The following is a 14870-nucleotide window of genomic DNA, read 5'->3' as shown; positions in this document are numbered from 1 at the left end:
TCTCATGTGTGTGGTTAAGCCTAAACGTGACAGCTGATAAATGGATAGGTAGACTGATCAGTGATAGAATACTTGTGGCTTTAACTAAAACAATATACCACTATTTCATCTTGAATACTTGTTTTTTTTTTTTTCTCAAGCAATCCTTCTGCCTCAGCCTCCCGAGTAGCTAGGACTACAGGCATCTGCCACTGTGCCCAACTTATTGTTTCTATATATTTTTAGTTGTACAGCTAATTTCTTTCTATATTTTTAGTAGAGATGGGGTCTCACTCTTGCTCAGGCTGGTCCCGAACTCTTGAGCTCAAATGGTCCACCTGCCTTGGCCTCCCAGAGTGCTAGGATTACAGGTGTGAGCCACTGCACCCGGCCACATCTTGAATACTTTTTAATCAGCATTATATGCTTACGGAAAACCTTCCTCAGCATTTCAGAAACAACCATAGGAAATGACTTAAATGGCAAATAGAAGGGACAGAATGTGAACGAGAACAATGTGCTACACGAACCAGAAGTCTAGAGGCTGCAAAAGTGCAGACAGCCATGAGCTGTACCTGAGGGACCCATGGGTGCTGACCAGCAGGAATGACAGTCCTTTGCCACACACGAGTTAGATCACATAGTGGCAAATTAATGAATAGCTCTTAAAAATGCTTGGAAGGTGAACAAACCAACTGCTAGAGCTTTCGAATCTAGCTTAGGCATCAGTACAGAAATGCTGTCTGCACGGCATGCCCGAGTGACTTGGGGCAAATAGTGCCCCCGTCAACACCTGGCATTCACGGTGGCAGTGGAAATAAGCACCATTAATTCTAGGATTCGGGCCAGTAGGAGGCCAATACTGGTCCCCACCTCCTGCTGGTATCAAAGGGGGTGGGGGGGGGGGAAGAGAGGCACCGACTCTGTGCCAAGCATCTTCCAACCGTTTTGCCTCTGCGGGTGAGGAGGGCCCCCGAGAGCTCTTCCTGACCTGGTCCTCCAAGGGCAGTGCACGATGTGAACCGTGTCCTGCACACGCTAAGTGCTCATGGAACAGTGTCGAACTCACACAGCTGTCCAAGAGCTAACTCCATCCATCGGTTGCCGTCTGGGAACCTTGTTTATTCTTGGAAATAAAGTCTATGAAATCTCACGGGTTAGTGTCTCGGGCTTGGCAGTATGTCATGGCTGCGGGAAGCATTAGGGTGGGGCAGAGCTCTAGAGGGGAGTCCAGAAACCACAGTGTGTGATTGCAGCTGAATGTGGCAGTGAGGGGATGCCTAGAAGGACGGCTCAACAGTTGTCTTCAAGTATTTCGAGTGCTGTCCGGGGAGGAGGCAGGACACCTATCCTGTGAGCAGGCACAGGGAGCAGCTGTGGAGAGCTGCTCCCGGATGGAGATCATTCCAACTTAACAAGGAGAGGGTCTGTCCGGTGAGTAGAGTTTCCGTCCGTTGCATTTGGCCCTCTCAAGCGTACTGAAGTAGAAGCTTGCTGATCAGAGTGCACAGAAGCAGAACATAACAGCTTATGGCATCAGGGTCAGGGTAAACTGGGTTCAAAGCCCAAAAGTGGATGCTGCAGCACTACAGCCCCTTTCTGGAACATTCCTGAAGGACACTGGCGAAGGGAAACCCTTCCCACGGGCAGAACTTTGAACAGTGCCTGGTCTGATTATTTTTTTGGTCTCAGAGGAGGAAGCTACCGTTCAGCTCTTGCCTGAGCCCCCCAACAAGAGTCAGCCCCTGCTGGCCTCCTCCCTGGGACTAAACCTCAGCCCCCTTGTGGCTGTTTCTTCTCCCTAAGATGAACACTGTGTGTGTCCCGGGTTCCCTAATTAATTCCCTCAGGCTGGCCCTGGGCTCGTGTTCCTCAGTCAGTGAACAGGAGACACCAGGGTCTGTCCATAATACCAATTCCCTGGCTCCATCTCCAAAAATCCCGATTAAGTATGTCTGAGGGGAAACCTTGGGTTGTGGATTTTTTTTTTTTACAATCCCGCCAGGTGATTTCAACTCAAGTGGTTTATATTTTAAAAACCACTGTCTTAGGGAACCAGTTCATCACAATCCAGCAACCTAACTTTTTATTTCTTAAAAGGGTCCCTTCAAGATACAACCAATAGAAGCTTAATGAGCTTAACCCACTATCTGTCTTAGATTTTTTTCCCCTTTACAGAGGGGACTTTCTTGGGCTCAGATGAAGACGGCTTATGACATTGCATTAAGAGTAGAGTTTCCTTCCTTTGGATTGGGCCCTTTTACAGTCACAAAGCATTTTCCTAAATGTTATCTCAGTTGGCGACAGCTTCAATTTGAGCAATCCTAGGACATTCAGATAAAGATGCCATCGATTCTGTGTCTCCTCTCTTTTTCCGACCCCAGAGTGCCAGTGTAACTATCTGATACATTGATGACGTCAAGAATTCACCCATAACTTTCAGTTACTCAGGATTCAGACATTGGCTTTACATGTAGGCAAGCAGAAAGGCTCATTCCAGTCAAGGCAAGTTGTTTCCACGAAGGTGGTGGTGGTCATGGTTATACAAGCACATTTTTTTTTGCAATAAAATATACATACATTTACCATCTTAACCATGTTTAAGTGTACACTTCAGGGGCATTAAGAACACTTACACTATTGTACAACCATCGCCACCATCCATCTGCAGAACTCTTTCCATGTTGCAAAACTGGAATTCCATGACCCTTGAGCAAAACCTCCCTGCCTCCCCCCAGCCCCCGGAAACCACCATTCTTCTTTTTGTCTCTAGGAGTCTGACTGCTCTAGGTACCTCATATAAGTGAATCCTACAGTATTTGTCCTTTTGTGAGTGGCTTGTTTCACGTAGCATAATGTCCTCAAGGTTCATCCATGTTGTAGCAGGTGTCAGAATTCCCTCCCTTGTTATGGCTGAATGATATCCATTGTATGGATAGACCACATTTTGTTAATCCGTTCCTCTGGTGATGGGCACTTGAGTTACTTGCACCTTTTGGCTGTTGGGACTGGTGCTGCTATGAACACGGAAGTGCAAATGTCTCTTCAAGACCCTGCTTTGAATTCTTTTGGATACACACACAAAAGTGGAATTGCTGGGCCATATGGTCATACTATGTTTAGTATTTTGAGGACCCTCCATCCTGTTTTTCACAGAGACTGTGGCATTTTACGTTCCCACCAACAGTGCACAATGGTTCTACTCTCTCCATGTCGTCACCGACACTTATTTTCTGTTTATATAGCACTGCACAGTTTGCAAAATGTTACTTATCTCCACTCGACAGGCATTTTTGAAAGGCGCAAAGAGGTTGAGTGACTTGCCCAGGATCACACAGCAAGAAGCCCGGCTGCAGCCTCCTAACTCCTGGTGCGGCACCACCCCGTCCACACAGACACGTGGGGGTGCTGGTTCCCAGTCCACCTCCCTCTCTCTGGGTGAAGGTCTCACCCCACCATCTGCAGAGCTCTCACTCTCTGCTCCCTGTGCATCTACTCGGCCCATCTAAACCCATTGCCACCCAGAGCCCCCATGGGAGCCAAGGTGCCGACAAAGGAATTCTGCCCCAGAGGCCCGGCAGCCACGATAACATTGTTGTTGGCTTATCTGCAGCTGGTGGATGGAGGCCAGTGGTGCCCATGGCAGGAATCAAGGATGGAGTGGAGGAGAATGGCCTTGGCACAAATAAGAAACTTGTCCAAGTGGGAGGAGGTTGCTGGAACGCTGTGCCCAAGCACCCTCCTCTGTCTGGAGCCAGGGAAACTGGCACATGCCCTCGGGCCCAGTCATGGGCTTCCCACTGCACCGACAGAGGACTGCCTCCCAAGTGCCAGGGATGAAGGGAGAAGCGTTCATGGACGCTCTCTCACCTAAACCTTCACAACAACCCCAGAAGGGAGATATGGTTCTCTTTGCAGATGAGGAAACAAGGGCTCAGAGAGGCTGAGTGACTTACCCAAGGTCACACAGCTCCAGTGTGGCAGAGCCAGAATGCAAGCAAGTTGGCGCCAAGGCCCTAATGTAGACTATGAACAATTCTGTGCATTCCTAGGTGTTGCTGTACGAAGCTGGGGGAAAAGAGAGTACCGTGGCTTTCACTGGCCTAGCTGGAAACTGGCCCGGCCCACGTGAGTGTGGCCACCCAATCGACTGGACAAAAACAGTGAGGGAAGTTGTGAAACTCTGATGCCCGCAGGCCCTTGGCCTTCAGGAGGGTCACCCGGCCCCCTTCCCTTTCCCAGCCAGATGATAGTAGCCTGAACCTGTTTCCTCTGCAACAGCAAAGCCATACTTCAGCATCCCCAAGTCTTTCTGGAAGTTTCTGAGGAGTGCTCACCGATGCACTAATCCACTTTGTCACCCTGGTCTGCTGCTCTTGGCTTCCCTCCCTCACCTCCAGGCCTCTGTGCCCCTTCGCTCGCCACCTCGGCACGGCTCAGACCCTCCCGGCAGGCTCGAGAGTGCGCTGTCTTACTTCCCGAAACCCAGCTGGGGAATTATGGAACATGAGACAAAACTTAACCTGGACCCTGGACATGTCGCAGTTCCTGGATCCCACCAGTCCTGACTCTCCAGGGAACCCCAAACTCACCAACTCCCTTAATAGACCCCGGCCTGCCACCATCCTGTAAGGGCCTGGTCACCTTCCCCATGGGCTGTTTTAGTGAGCGCTGGCCTGTCCTCCCCGGCCCCCGAGGACAAGACACTCATTCTCTGGCTCCTGGCCGAGTCCCTGGGCCCGAGGGAGCTGCCTTGCCCACGTGACTGGCCGATGCAGGCTCTTCGCCTCAACACAGAGCAGCTCTGAAGGGCTTCCCGGGCCGGGCTGGGGCCTTCCTGGTGCCTGCAGGGTGACCAACTCCCCCCTGCATGCGATCCTGCTGCTGCTGCTCCCCCGCAGGACTCCACCCCAGAGCACCCCCACCTACCTTCCCACACACAGATCCCCCCTCGGGTCTGCTTCCCCAGCTCCCTCTGCGGCAGGGTCGCTGACCACATCTGCATGCTACGGCCCCAAGGTCTCTGCGTTCACGACAACGGCAGGAACCGTACTTCTCTCGCTCGCAGAGCAGTTCCTGGGGGGGGGGAGGTGCAGGTGGGGGCTCCTCACCCCCGAGCTCTAAATATTGGGGTGTCTGGGCTGATCTTGTGTCCCTCTGTGCTTACGCCCTCAGTGACTTCATTCAGCATGATGTCCCTAGACTGTCTCTGCTTGGACCTCTCCTCTGCCCAGCTGGGACACCTGCACTTGGTGTCTAACAGACATCTTAGGCTCCGCGTGTCTAACACTGAACTCCTGATCTCACCCCCTTGGGACCCCTCTATTTCCTGTATCCCCCTCCAATGTCAGCAAGTCGTGTTGCAGTCTGGGTCACGTCTCGGTCTGACCCACTGATCCCACTCGTCCTGCGTCCCCACCCCCCTCACCTGGATCACTGCAGCGACCTCCTCACGGTCCCCCAGCTGCTGCCCTCTCCCTGACACAGCCCGTGTGTGACACAGAACTCAGACTGGTCCTTTGAAAACTGTGAGTCAGACAACAGCCCCGCATTATACAACACTTTTTGGCTGCCATCTCTCTCAGACTGAAAGCCGTGTCACTGCCATTGTCTTCCAGGGACAGCCTGCATCCTCACTCCTTATGGTCCCCCAGAACCCTTCCCTCTGGCCCCAGCAGCCTCTGCCCTGTTCCTGGGCCACACCCAGCACACACTGCTACCTCAGGGCCTTTGCACTGGCTGTGTTGTTGGCCTGGAATCCCCGTCGAGATTGTCACACAACTCACTCCCTCACCTCCTTCAGGCTTTTGCTCAGATGTCACCTTCCCAGTGAGGCTGTCCCTGGCCATCTGTTTAAAACTGAACACCCCCCCCCCACCACCACCAGACCTCTGGCTCTCTGTCCCTCTTTCCTACTTTTGTTTTTCTTTATAGCACTTATCACTACCCAGCACATTAACCATATCACTGTTTGTTTGTTAATATCCGTCTCATCACCCTGTAATTGGGATGTGGGCTACCCAAACAAACAAACAAGCAAACAAGCAAATTTTTGTCTGTTTCATCCCCTTTTATGTGCTCAGCAGCCTGAACGGAGCCTGGCAAATAATAGATGCTTATAAATCCGTGACGAATAAGTGAATGAATGAAAATAAGTTCTGCATCATCAGACAGAGACTTTATCTTCTCACTGTTTGGACTTCTGAGCAGTTTTCCCCAAAGATCAGCTTTGCTTAACCTGTGGAGCAACAGAAACGGGGAAAAAAAAAGAATCACTAGCAATTTTTAAATATTAGTCTGTCCCTGTTTCTAAATATTCACATCTTCAAACCACAGGGGTCCGTGCTCAGCATGCCCCGTCACAGGGACAGCAGGAGGGAGTTCCGCGTGACCCTGTGGCTGACGTGCCGCCCTGGAAGCTGGGAGCGGGGAAAGCTCCGTCCCTGCGGGGCTGGACACTGACCAGTGACGGCTGCTGCTCCATCCAGGGCCCCGGCTCCCAAAGGCATTTCTCGGGAGCTCTCTAGCGGGTCCAAGCAGACGCCCAGCCTGGGGGCTTTTAAACCAAGTAGAGCCAGTTCCCGTGGCTCTGGCTGCTGTCCTCACTGGGCTAGAAACTGGGGGCGGCTTTACCTCCCAGCTCCCAGGGGACAAAGAGGACAAAGCGGCTCATTTCTGGCAAAAGGTAGAGACGCTAATCTCTAAGGCAGCAGGCTGCCTGCCAGCAATTCCTCGCATCCTGCGCTGTCCCTCTCTCCCCTCCCTTCCTCCTGATCTGATCCGTTTATCTCCAAAACCAATTTGGAATTTCAAAAAGGCCAGTCTACTTGGTCACTGAAATTTTCAAACACGAATTCAATTTGCTTTGCAAGATGCCACTGGCCTTCCAAGGCCACAGGACGACTCTAGCTCCCAGCCCTTGTGCCCTGGTGCTCACAGAGGGGAGCCCCTGTCGCAAAGGCTTCGGGGGTCCAGCCTGTGGCCGCCCACCGCTGCCGCAGCAAAGGGGGAAGTGACGGGGGCAGCCACCACTGCTGATGGGGAGCACTTGCTGGGACTTCAGGAAGCTTCCTGTCCCATCTCCTTACAGCACATATGGGGAAACCAAGGCCAGGAGAAGGGAGGGGACTTGCCCAGGGCCACAGGGAGTGAGTAGCAGCCATAGTCCTTCTAGGGAGGGGGACTCTAACCAGTAGGAATAAAGACAGAGTCTTGGCAGACATTCTAAGCGTCTAGGTTATTCTGTGGGAGGTGGCTGCTACTAGCAGTACAAAGATTTGCTTGGGTAAAAGCGAGGAAAGAAAGCAGAAAGATCAGAATTGTCTTCCCGCCACTTTGGTCTGATTAAGTCTCCGGCTTCAAATCTTCTGTGGCTCCCTGTTACCCTCAGGATAAAGTCCAAATCTTCAGTCTGGCTCCAAACAGCCTTTCCAGCCTTGTCCCCTATACTTTCTCCTCCTGGCTCCCGCCTGACTCTTACTCATCCTCCATGCCAGATGCCCCCTCCTCTGGAAAGCCTTCCCTGATTTCCCTGGGCAGAGCCAATTGCTCTCCCCTCTGTGTCTCCAGGCCACTCTTCACAGGGCTATTATTTACGGCTATGACAGTGACTGACTCTCCCCTTCCCCCAGGGCGTCTGCCTGGTAGGAGGCGGGGGAGCTTGGCTCCTCCCTGCCTGGGGATCTGCCACCTGAATGGCCATCTGCAGGCGGCCATTGTGCCTTCTTCCAGAGCCAGCACCACATGAGACTTGACTTGGAGAAAGAGAATCCACAACAAAAACCAAAATGATGGCAACAGGAATAGACAAGGCCAAATGCCTTTCCAGATCAGAATTAAGAACCACAGGCGGAGATTTAGTGCTGTTCAACTCTAACCCCACCGTCAGTGTAGCTCGACACGACGGAGTTCCGTGTTGGTCACGGATCCCAGAGTGAGAAGGGGGAGCTCAGACGGCATCTGCTGCAAACCCTCATTTCTTTTCCTCTTGCATTTATCTTCATTATTTTTCATATTTATAAAATAAATACCTTCATACTGTGAAAAAATTAAATGTACAACAGATTAAAAGTTAAAAAGTAATGGCCACCCCACCTCCAATGCCCGTTTGTAAATTTATGTGTAGATCTGCATATACATGCACTCACACTTGGAATTTTTAGAAAGCATAAATGGCACCATAGTATGAATATTAGTCAGCCCCTTTTATTAAAAAACAAAACATATTATGGATATCTTTCCGTGTCAGCACACACAGTTTTACCCTGTGCATTTTGTTGTTGCCGTCATAGCGAATTTTACGTTTAGCGCACAACATTTGGTTTAAATGCAGGCACTGGGCACCAATAACCTAGAAATAGCTAAAATATTGTCCACAAGCCTTTTGTTTTTATTGATAATTATTATTTTTTTATTTGGTTGGGATTTTTTTCTTTTTTAAATTTTAATAAAATATAACACACATCATTAAAAAAAGGACAAATCTTAAACACACAACCTGATGCAATTTCACAAAGTAAATGCACCGTGTGACCAACATTCAGATCAAGGACAGACATAACAGGACCAGACTGAAGCCACCTCGGGCCACTTGCCAGTGCCCCCCCCACCCCTCACCGTCTGCCACCCAACCCCGAGGGCAACAATGCCCCGATTTGTAACACCATAGCCTGTAGCTAAACTCCATACACTTGGATTCCTACAGTAGGTACTTACATTAGTCAGCTCAGGCTGGCGTGACAAACTCCAGGGCTTAAGCAGCAGAAATGTATTTTCTCCCTGTTCTGGGGGCTGGAAGTCTGAGATCAGGGTGCCAGCAGGGTCGGGCTCTGGTGAGGGCCCAGCCCTGGCTTGGGGACGGCTGCCTTCTCGCTGTATCCTCCTGTGGCGAGGAGAGAGAGAAAGGAGAAGCTCTCTGGGGTCTCTTTTGATAAGGGCACTAATCCCATCTTGGGAGCCCCCACCCTCATCTGACCCTAACTATCTCCCAGAGCCCCCGTCTCCAGATACCATCACATTGGGGTTAGGGCCTTAGCACGTGAATTTTGGGGGACAAACTTCAATCCTGTGTGGTGGTCTGGCTTCTTTTGCTCAACACTGTGTGTGTGACAATCGCCCATGGTGTCCCATCTGTAACGCTTCCCAGCACCCCACTGTAGGGGTGTGCCGTGATGTATCCAGCGGTTCTCCTCTTGATGAACACCCAAATTATTTCCTATTGCACTGCGATGACAGTGTTGCGGATTTGCGTGTGTGCATGTTTTCATAGGCTGGGTTAGTAGCAGTAGAACTGCTGTAACAACCTCATTTTACAGATAGATGCCGGGCCTCAGGGGAAAATAGAAAACTTCGATGTCTCAGCGGGTGGCCTCCCCAAGGGCACAGTGCGTCCTTCGCTGCCCCTTTAGTCCACACAACCTCTACCTCCTCATTCCACTGAAAACATTGACTTGGAATTAGCTGTGCACACACACTACTTGGAAACCCAGACGTGCTCCAAGCCAGTGTTCTGAGGCAGGTGAGCAGGCCGACCCTGCAGAGACAGCACCTCCTGTGCCTGTGTCCCCAGCCAGTCCCGCTGGATCCCACGGCCTCCTGACCACTCTGCGCTTGCCCGACTGTCACTTGCCAGCAAAGCAGAAGACCCCGGTGCCAGCCACCGAGGGGGGGGGGGGGCGGGAAACACACTCAGATCAGGGTGTCAAAGCTCCCTCTGTTCTTTTCCAAGTTCAGGCACTGGGAGATTTTCCAGATTTCTCTGCTTTTCTTCCTTCCCCTTGTACCACTGTGGAGCAGGGAATGTTGAATTTCAAAAGACTATTATTCTAACTAAATGTAAGCCTGTGCTGCTATAAAAACAAGGTTTTCAGTTGTTGGTCTTATTTTGTTTTCTAATAATTTATGCCCCACTTCAACAATAACCAAGGAAGTAAGATTTTAAGAGAGAGAAGAGAGAGGTTTGTGCAAACGTCCAATAGAACGCGCAACTCACTTCGGGTATAGGCTCAAAACTGAGAACTCACACCTCTGGCAGCATGAACCCGCCCCTTTCATCTCCCACTAAACAGTCCGTTTTCCCATAAACAAGTCTGGCAGGAAAGGGAACAAAAGGACAAATTTTACTATTTATTCCTCGAACACATAGGAAATGAGACCGCCTGGAACCGCATGGCCACCTGCCACCCGGCCACCCCTGCTTTGTCTTGAGTCCCCAAGCCGGCAGGAAACCTGCCGGGCCATCGAGCAGCTCTCAGCCCCTCCCGGCAGCACCAGGCGGTCACTGACTGCGACTGGGGGATGGAGCAGCGGCCGTTCCACCAACAGTCATTGAGCCCCCGCCACGTGCCCCCGGCTGGGACACCGTAGCAAGGGGGGGAGACGCGGTCCCTGCGCGTGTGGCGCTGGTGTGCTGGGAAGGAGGAAAGGGCCAGGCGCTCTGCACACGCCGTCTCATCCAGTCCTCACTGCAGCCCTGCGAGGCGAGAGTCATCATCCCCAGTGTACAGACGAGGAAACAGAGGCACAGGGAGGAAGGGACTTGACGGAGCTCTTACAGCGGGGACACGGGAGAGCCGTGACTTGAATGTGGGCTCCTCTGGCTCCCATGACGTTCCTGCCTCCTCCTTCGTAGGACTCACCACCCTGCTTTACAGTTGCTGCCTTCCTGTCTCTCGCCCCCTCCTGGCTGGACTCCGGGTGCCTAGTGAGTCTCCACACGCCTGCACTGCAGGGCCAGTAGTGGCTGGGTGGGGGGTGCGTGGACGGAGGGGAGGGCGGGCGGGGGAACAGCCCATCCAGTCCTAAGTAGAACTGCGGGAGGCTGGGAGGCAGCGCAGTGACAAGAGGCGGTGGAAAGCAGCACAGGATTCAGCCCCTGCCCGCAGGCAGCTTTCCATCCAGTTGGGAAGGCGCCACATGTGTGTGGAGTGTCTCTAGCAACGACAGGCCACTGCTGCTGAGGTGTCCCATGCTCACAGACAGTGGGTGTGGCAGGGGTCAGATGGGAGGGACCCCTCTCTGCTCCGGGCAGGGAGAGGTCAGGGAAGACTGCCTGGAGGAGGTGGGGCTGGAGCTGAGCATTGAAGGACGGGAAGAGTTGGACAGATGGAGAGGAGGAGGGAACAAAGGCGGATGACAAAGACCACGCTCTTTTTGCTACAGCTACCAAGAGAGGAGTACAGAAGGAGGGAGGGAGATAGGAAGGAAGAAAAACCTTCATGAAGGTAACTCACAGAGGATCCCACTCCACAGGCTCTGACACCCCGGCCTCCCTCTTGCTCATCAGAGACTTAGGTGTGGTGACACCCTCACTCTGGAGCATGCCGATGCTACCTGCTGTCATCAGCACAGCGTGGGGGCTCTCCCAGTCTCTCCCAGCCTCCCCGCTGTCGTAGGCCTGCGTGGCCAGAAGCACAGGTATCCTTCTCCTGTGAAGACTGCGGCTGGCAGCAAGGAGGTGAGAAGAACATCCACTCTGGACCTGCGGCCAAACCGCTTCCTGGCTGGGTAACCCTGGGCAAGTCACTTAACCTCTCTGAGCCTCAGCTTCCACATCAGGCACGTGGGGATGTCCCTCACAGAGATGTCACAGTTAGCACAGTGCCTGCTGTCTAGCAGCGTCACAGCAAGTGGGAGTCATCCCTGTTAGCAGGTTGCTGTTATTCACGCGGTATCGGGGCAGGGGATTCAACCCTTCTTGCTTCTTGCCTGGCCGCTGCAGAAACCTTCCGGGTGAGACTTGCTGGTCTCCTCGTCTCCGGCTGAGGGGAGGAGGGGGCTCTCCGGGTCTTTCTGGGACACCTGGCCTCCTTGCCAGGGAAGCTGGTCCCCAAGGGGCAGGGCTGTTTGCTTCTCGCAGACGCTGGCAGGCCCGCTTGGGCCGCGGGGCCGGGTGGGGCAGACACAGGGGCTCTGCGATGCATTCCTGGGCTCCCCGAGGTAAAAATAGTTTTGCTTTGTTCGGCTGGGTGGTTTACACACCGGCTGGCCTGGCAGCCTGCCCGCTGGGAAGGCAAAGGCCGGGCTATTTCAGGCTGGAAAAACAAGCCCCTGCCAGGCCCCAGCGCCAGGCCTCCAGATAGCGGCATTAATATTCCACTATCACGCTCTTTCAGGCCAGGGAACAAAAAGAGAAAAGCTCTGTGCCTGCCTGACGCCTGCTGCTGGTACCCACGATCGCAGCTGCCAAAGCCCCTGCAGACGACGCCCAGGGCTCTCAAATGCCACCTTCCCTCAAACAAAACAAATCCCAGAAAGGCTGTGGTCGCCGTAGTAGTAACAGCAACAAAGTTCTAACCACACACAAAGCACTGTCACGGCACGTTGCTGTCGTGTTATCACCTGTTCTCGGCAGCCCCAGGAGGTACATGTTACAAGCCCTATTTTCTAGAAGAGGAATCGAAGGCTCAGAGAGGTGAAGTCACCTGCCCAAGGTCACACAGTAAAAAATCAGCAAGGCTGAGATTCAAGCCCGGGTCCACCTGACTCCAAAATCCACACTTTTTCCTCCAGCCGCTTCTCCCGCCTTACTGAAGACAGCCTGGCTAGTCCATTGTTTTTCTTTGTTTTGTTTTAAGTAACAAACTGCACTGAGGCAGTTTCAGTGGCTTTCTGGTGCCATTTCTCCTCCCTTAACGGCCTCCTCCTTTCCTTCTCTCTCACAAAATCTTCATGCTCTACTTGTCTCCCAGCTCACCTTGGCCCATCAGCCCCTCGGCCTTTGTTCCCTCTGCCTCTCCACCACCTACCTCTTCCTGTCCTTCAGTGCTCTGCTCCAGCCCCACCTCCTCCAGGCAGCCTTCCCTGATCTCCCGCTGCCCAGAGCAGAGTGGGCTCCCAGCTGACTTCCGGCCACACCCACTGTTTGGACATGGGGCACCTCAGCAAAGGAGGCCTTTTGGGGTTAGAGACTTCCCACAGCCGTGTCCTGTCTTCCCAGCTGGACTGGAAGAAGCTGCTACAGGCAGGGGGTGTTCTGGGCTTCTGTGTGTCTTTTCACATCACTCCCTTGCCCCAGGCCCCCAGTGCCACAGGATAAAGTATTCATCCACCCACGGCGCATCGCCCTCCATACATACACCCACATACCCATTTGGTGAATACTGACGTGTGCAGGGGACAGACGTGCAGATGGATCAGACACCTGCGGTCAGAGGGGAGGGAGAGGCAGGAGGCAGTTAGAATACGGTCAATAAATGCTACGGAAGGGGAGGCGCGGGGTCGTGGGAGGCTTTCCCAGGAAGCAGACACCTGAGCTGGATCTTAAAGGGAGCATGGAGGTTAATTGGTGGAACTAGGAGACCATTCCTCAGGCTCTAAGACAGACCCTCCAAGGTCTGACCTAATGTCCTTTCCACCTTGGCCCCCTCCCCCAGCCACTGTTCCCGTCGTGTCCCAACGGGAAAGCCGGCTCACTCAAGCCAGGATCTCACGAGAAGTGTTCGTTTTCACAGGGACTATCGGACATAATCTCTAGTAGGAATGGGGGGGGGGCAGACAGTTACACACGGTCACTGGTTAGTTGCAATGGAGCTGTTACCACCCACCAGTCTGAAAGGGTGAGGGAGGGAGAGTTTGTAGAAATCGAGAGAGAGCTGCGTAGAGACCCCTGTGAGGGAACACTGGCAGCCCAAGGCACCCTCGCAGGCAGGGCGCCAACAGGCTCAACACCCTGACCTCGCGCTCCTCTTGCCCGCTGGTCTCCAGCTGGTGGCTCCCCTTGGCCAACCCAGCCAGAGCACGGGACCCAGGCCAGGCTGCCAGGGTAATGAGCAGGGTGGGAAGGATCAAGGGGGACTCTGAAGGGGCAGAGGAAGTGGTCCAGCCCAGCCGGCCATCTATCCCTGGCTCCCATGCTCTTGGACTCATCGCTGTCCCCTGAATCTACCCTTGGCCTTCACACCTCTGTGCCTTTGCTCATTCTGTTCCCTCCGCTTGGAACTACCTTGCCCAGCTTCCTAGTCCATCAAAGTCCTATCCCTCTTGCAAGCCACACCCAAAGAGTACCTTTTCCTTGTCTATTCTGGAAGTCTTCATCTTTTTAGCCTGTAGGTCATTCTCTCATGTATCTTTTTCCATCCACTCCCAATAGTCTTTGGGCAATTTAGGAGTGGGAGCTATGGCTGATTCATCCTTAAAACCCTGAACTTCTGTCTCCTATAAGTCCTGAGCCTGGAATCTGTCAGGAACTGTGAAGGGCTGAGGTATCAGCCTACTTGCAAGGTAACATGTCAGCTTGCCCATCTCACGGTGCTGGCAGAAGAAGCAAGACTCCTGGATCAGAGACAAAGGACGTTATTACTCAACGCAATGGCAGTAGCCAATCAGCGTTTGTGCACCACTGCCCTGAGCCCCAGTCCCCACAGCACCACATGCAGAGGGCCAGGTAATACCTGCATAAGCAGTGGTTGCATTATAGGAGAGCAACGCTGAGCTTAGGGAACCTGAGTATTTTATCACTGGAAGTCTGCATGCCTGCCCTTTGTTCCAGTGGGAGACACCATCTCTACCTCCCAGAGACGTCTGCTATACAACGACAGCACAGCACAAAGAGCCGGCAGCGCCTTGCTTGCAAGACATGCAGAAATGTGAGAGGCCCACGGGGAACTGTCCCCTAACTGAATGTGTTGGGTGCCCCCTGAATGTGAAATGCATGTCTTTGTTCTCACTCTGCCCTCCGGATACCAAACATCAGCATTGAGTATCCGGTCACAGCCCTGACCTGGCCCCTTCTGGAGTCTCCCTTCCAGTGGGTGACAGGACCCAGAGTGGCACTACTGTCCCCGTCTGTGGAAGGGGAAGAACAACAGTAACTAGCCCACAGGGCTGCTGGGAAGTACTACAACAGGCGTACACTAAAAGCTGTAGCGGGAGGGGGAGAAGGGCAGACAGAC

This window comes from Lemur catta, chromosome 18 (genome assembly GCF_020740605.2).
Source record: "Lemur catta isolate mLemCat1 chromosome 18, mLemCat1.pri, whole genome shotgun sequence".
NCBI classification, from domain to species: domain Eukaryota; kingdom Metazoa; phylum Chordata; class Mammalia; order Primates; family Lemuridae; genus Lemur; species Lemur catta.
The sequence above is the reverse complement of the archived record's forward strand: the minus strand, read 5'-3'. Positions refer to the sequence as shown.